At 39.0% G+C, this 5,284-nt stretch overlaps 1 pseudogene; it reads right to left on the bottom strand.

Annotated features, from left to right (window-relative positions):
• Positions 1–3,377: 3,377 nt before the first annotated feature.
• Positions 3,378–4,407, bottom strand: LOC101583001 (annotated as a pseudogene).
• Between the last annotated feature and the right edge of the window lie 877 nt (positions 4,408–5,284).

The following is a 5,284-nucleotide window of genomic DNA, read 5'->3' as shown; positions in this document are numbered from 1 at the left end:
TTAGATGAAAACATAATTGCTTGGGTAATACATGTTTAAGATTTTGGGGTTAAGCTATAAAGCCTCTAGTTGTTATAAAATGACATGCTTAGTGTATTAATTTTGTTTCCTGTTATGTGATCCTTCTACTTTGATTAAATGCTTGTGACTAATCAGGGCAAAAGAGTAGATGACTGACCTTTAAAAATAGATTCATGCTAGTTATCTCTGTGCTATAATTCTTTTCTCATTTTAACAGCACATTAAGTACTTATGAATATTTTAGAGTTCTCCTTAGAAGTTTTCCTTCTTTAGTAAAGGATTCATCATTGAATTGATTTTTTTTTGTAATAAGCATGTACATACACATGCCGCAAACTGTTGTTTTTGCTGAAAGTATTTCATAACTTAATCCTAATTCATTATAAGGTAGTGGCTGAGATCACTGGATTTCTCAAGAATGGGCAACTATTACGACTTTGTTTCTGATTTTGGCAAAGATGCTAAGACTCTTGTGTAGTAGAACACTTAACTTCAAATGACATCTGAGGGTGGGGCTAACATTAAAGTAAGTAATATTTTGACCTCCACTGCATATATTTCCACTTTCATGAGGGAAACTACTTTATAGAAATATTTTAGGGGAATGAAAACAAATGTTACTGTGAATCCTTATTATAGTATATTAAATTGTGTTTAAATAAATTAAGTGCTAAATAATAGCTAATGTAAGAGTGTTAGTCATTGCTCTATTGTAATTGATTCAAATAAATGCATGCTATTGAAACAGAATATTAAATTGTTTTTTTAAAATCTTGGGTAAGAGTCATCATAGGCTTGTTTACACAGGTCAGAAATATTTGTCTCCACCAGATCAGCCTCCTTTATCCATTTCTTAATCTCTCAGGCTCTTGAGAAGTAAAAGCAGAAGAATCTGGCAGGCAAATAGATCCTTTCCTGTGATACATTCTAATTTGGTCTCTGATGTGACAAACAAGATTAGGGCAACTGAGAGTCTTCTGCAGGTGAGAGGTGGAGGATTTAGCACTGCAACTTGTCAAGAAACTTTGAAACTACAGTTCAAAGTTGAAACTTCACCTAAAAGGTGAAGCACAGGGGTTAGGACAAAAGGAGTGCTCTGTTCAAGGCAAGGGAAACCAGTATTATATCATGCTGCATCAGAGAAGCTTGGCAGGCTGTCCAGTCTTCTTCTGAGAGGTGCCAGCTCTATTGGGGTGCCCTAATTGTAGTCACCCATATAAACTTTGTAGAGCAGTGATTGATTTTCTTTTCAGTAATTGATTATCAAAGAGAAAAGTACAATTAAGGTTTCATAAATTAGAATACTTGAGTCACTTCCTAATCCCTAGTCTGGGGAAATAGCTTCCTGGATCAAAGTTCACCTGAAGTCTTGAACTCTTGGCTGTTTCAGGGATTCAAAGTAAGGAGATTGGAGAAATGAAGTGGACAAAACCAGGATTTTCACCAATAAGCACTGACTCCTTTCAACATTTTACCATCATATTATTATAGAACATTATAATTTAATGCTGCATTAAGTACTCCTTAATTATGTTTATAAATAAAAGTCTAGCATACAACTTGCTATTTAATATTTACACAAGCGTGAAGAAAGAATATACTACTGAGAACATGATCCTTTTCTGTTTTGACATGAAAAGTGGTGGTTACGATAATGATTCATACCCTGGTGATGTGTCACATTATTTTTTTCCCACAGAATCTTTTCTTTTTCCTCCATTTTTTTGTACATTGTTGCCAGCTAATGAAAGTGCTCTCTAAAGGAGACGATTTTTAAGTCCATTACTTCTGTATCTTTGTATTCATAGAGCTCATGAATTAAGTTTTCTTCTGATTTGCATTCTTTTTGAGGGTGACCTCCATCCACCTGAAGGGGAATCATCCAATTCTGTGGCTCCATGAACAAGCTTCTTCCCCACTTGCCTCATGCTCAGAATAACAACAACAATTCCATTAGAATAGCATCCCTAGCGCCTAAGATGCTCTCAAACTACAGATACTTTGTCAATTGTGACTAAAGATGACTTCTAACTACAGAATAAACGGTGAGGTGAATAAAAGTGGCAAGCAACTAAATCCTGCCATGTTAGAAAACAAATTTGTAAAACAGTAGCTTACACTAAACATCCAATGACCCATTTTAAAAATAGATGCTAAACTAGTTAAAAACCCAAGCTATTACACAAATGCTTCTGAAGCATTTCTCTGATGAACCTTCCCCCTATTGAAATTATAGTTGCAAATAATGAAGGTTGTGATCAATGAATTTTTGTATGTGGATTAAAAGTAAGATTTTCATTCTTAGATTTTGGTAGTAAAAATTTCCCCTCCACGGAGAGTCTAAATCCCATAGTTGCATTAGTTGGCATATATTTTTGTCTACCAGCTATTTTGAGACTATTGGATGCTGTTCTAATTTGCTGGCTTTTGAGTATCTCCTATGATAACATCAGAAATCATTATAGTACTGCTCATCGGCCATTGCTTTGGCATTCCTTCTTTACTTATTGTTCCATTCCAGCTAAATGACTGTTGTGTTTGCAATATTCGGTGCCACAAGGGGGTGGTTGTCAAATGAAATGTGGTGAACATTCAACACTGTAATAATGATTTTTTTGGCTGTCCAGCTTATGAAAGCTTTGCCCATGGTTGCAGAAATTGCAAGTGTGCAGTTACGATGGGCAGTAGAATTGTACCCCATATTACCAGAATGAAAAAGAAAAAGGAAGTCAGATGTCTACTACTCCTAACTTCTTGCATCTACAGCCCAAACAAATAGATATACATGTTCAGAATTTAATTGAAGAATTAATAGTATAAAAAGTAGAGGCAGTCTAGAACAGAAATTTTCAGAGCTCCATCCAGGATCTCCTGCATGCTTTGGGAACTTTGTTAGGGATCTATGGCATCAATACTAATTTCATAACAACATAGCGCATTATTTGTCCCTTTCACATTCACTTTATCATAGATGTACAGTAGAGTTTTCTAGAGGTACATAATATATGATATTGTGACAGATTGAATGCTGCAGCAACTTTAAAGACATTTTGCAATCACATAAGAACAATTTCATTCTCACCAAATTTGTTTTAGGAAATATATATATATATATATATGTTATGCAATGAGTTTATTGTTATTTTAAATGAAATAATACATAATATTTAAACTTCTGCTTCAATTTCCTTTCTTTTTTCTTTTTTTGATACAATGGGCTTTATTGATGGTGTGCAAGGGCAGCGAGCCAGGGATCCCGAGGCCCTTCCCCTTCTAGGGGATCTGGGATGGAAGCTGTGAGGGGAAGATTCTCAGTATCGGGACTGAGTAGGGCAGTGACTTCTACAGCCTGGCCTCTCTATCCCTCTGGTCTTGCTGGGCTGTGGTGGGGGGGCCACTTACTTCTTGGAGGCCATGTAGACCATGAGGTCTACCACCCTGTTGCTGTAGTTGAACTCATTATCATACCAGGAAATGAGCTTCACAAAGTGATCATTCAGGTGGATGCCAGCCTCAGCATCAAAGGTGGAAGAGTAGGTGTCACTGTTGAAGTCGCAGGATACAACCTGGTCCTCGGTGTAGCCCCGGATGCCTTTGAGGGGACCATCTGAGGCCTGCTTCATCACCTTCTTGATGTCATATTTAGCCACTTTCTCCAGGTGGCAGGTCAATCCACTACTGACACATTGAGAGTGGACACATGGAAGGTCATGCTTGTGAGCTTCTCGTTCAGCTCCAGGATGACCCTGTCCATGGCCTTGGCAGTGCCAGTGGATACAAGGATGATGTTTTGGGCAGCCCCATGGCCATCAAATCACAGCTTCCCAGAGGGGCCATCCACAGTCTTCTGGGTGGCAGTGATGGCGTGGACTGTGGTCATGAGTCTCTCCACAATGCCGAAGTTGTCATGGATGACCCTGGTCAGTGGGGCTAAGCAGTTGGTGGTACAGGAAGCATTGCTGACAATCTTGAGGGAGTTTACTTCTGATTCGCACCCATTACAAACATGGGGGCATCGGTGGAAGGGGCAGAGATGATGACCCGTTTGGCACCACCCTTCAGGTGAGCCCCAGCCTTCTCCATGGTGATGAAGACACCAATGGACTCCACCATGTACTCTGCGCTAGCATCACTCCACTTGATGTTGGTGGGATCTCGCTCTTGGAAGATGGTGATGACCTTTCCGTTGATGATGACCTTTCTATTCTCAGTCTTGACAGTTCCATGGAACTTGCTGTGGGTGGAATCATACTGGAACATGTAGACCATGTAGTTGAGGTTAATAAAAGTGTCATTGATGACCACAACATCTACCTTGTCAGAGATAAAAGCAGCCCTGGTGACCAGGCTTCCAGTACCAAATCTGTTCACTCCGACCTTCACCATCTTGTCTGGATCGCTGCTGTCTGCACGCAAAGAATGGCTATTGGTGAACACGCAGAAGTAGAGAGCCTCTGCTTCAATTTCTAATGCACCAAATGTCAGTAGATGTGACATATATAAACAAAATCTTTAGATCGTTTAGCAAAATTTAAGAATGTAAATATGTCCCATAACAAAATTTTGAAAACCATAAGCTCAAGAATGAATCATCAGCTCTGATATTTCAGCGTCTTCTGATAACTTATTAGAAATTCAGTGCCTGGAGTTCCTGCTTAGCTTTATGGAATCAGAAGACCTGGGGTGAAAGCCCAACAATCTTTTTCCCTTCTCCATCTCCCTTATGGGGATTGAATTTACGCCTTGTACACTGAACTCATTCCAAGTACCTTTTATATGTTTTTATTTTGACACATGGTGCTCCCTAAATTGCAAAGTTTGCCTGTTCTGAGCTTGTACCTAGGATCCTCCTACTTCATTCTCCTGGAGTGCTGGATTAGGCCTGCACTATCATGCCCAGCTAACAGTCTGCTTTAGCAGGCTTACAGGTGATGTGATGCCTACTCCTGCTTGGGAACCCGTGGTTTACAGCAGTAGTTCTCAAATCCTAATGTTGCATCAAATCACCAGGAGATTTTAAAACTACAAATTCTTCATTGCTATAGATTTTGATTCAGTTGTCTGAGGGGGGAAGTCAGGATTAATTTGTCAAGAAAGATATAAGGTGAAGGTCTGAAAGACCATGTTTGAATAGCAATATTTTAAGTCTTTCTGAGGCTGGTGGTGGTAGTTTCACCCAATATCACAGTGTCCCTTAGCATCTTTCTTTCTTTCTTTCTTTCTTTCTTTCTTTCTTTCTTTCTTTCTTTCTTTCTTTCTTTCT

Source organism: Octodon degus, unplaced genomic scaffold, assembly GCF_000260255.1.
Source record: "Octodon degus isolate 3935 unplaced genomic scaffold, OctDeg1.0 scaffold00059, whole genome shotgun sequence".
In the NCBI taxonomy this organism is placed as follows: domain Eukaryota; kingdom Metazoa; phylum Chordata; class Mammalia; order Rodentia; family Octodontidae; genus Octodon; species Octodon degus.
The sequence above is the reverse complement of the archived record's forward strand: the minus strand, read 5'-3'. Positions and strand labels throughout refer to the sequence as shown.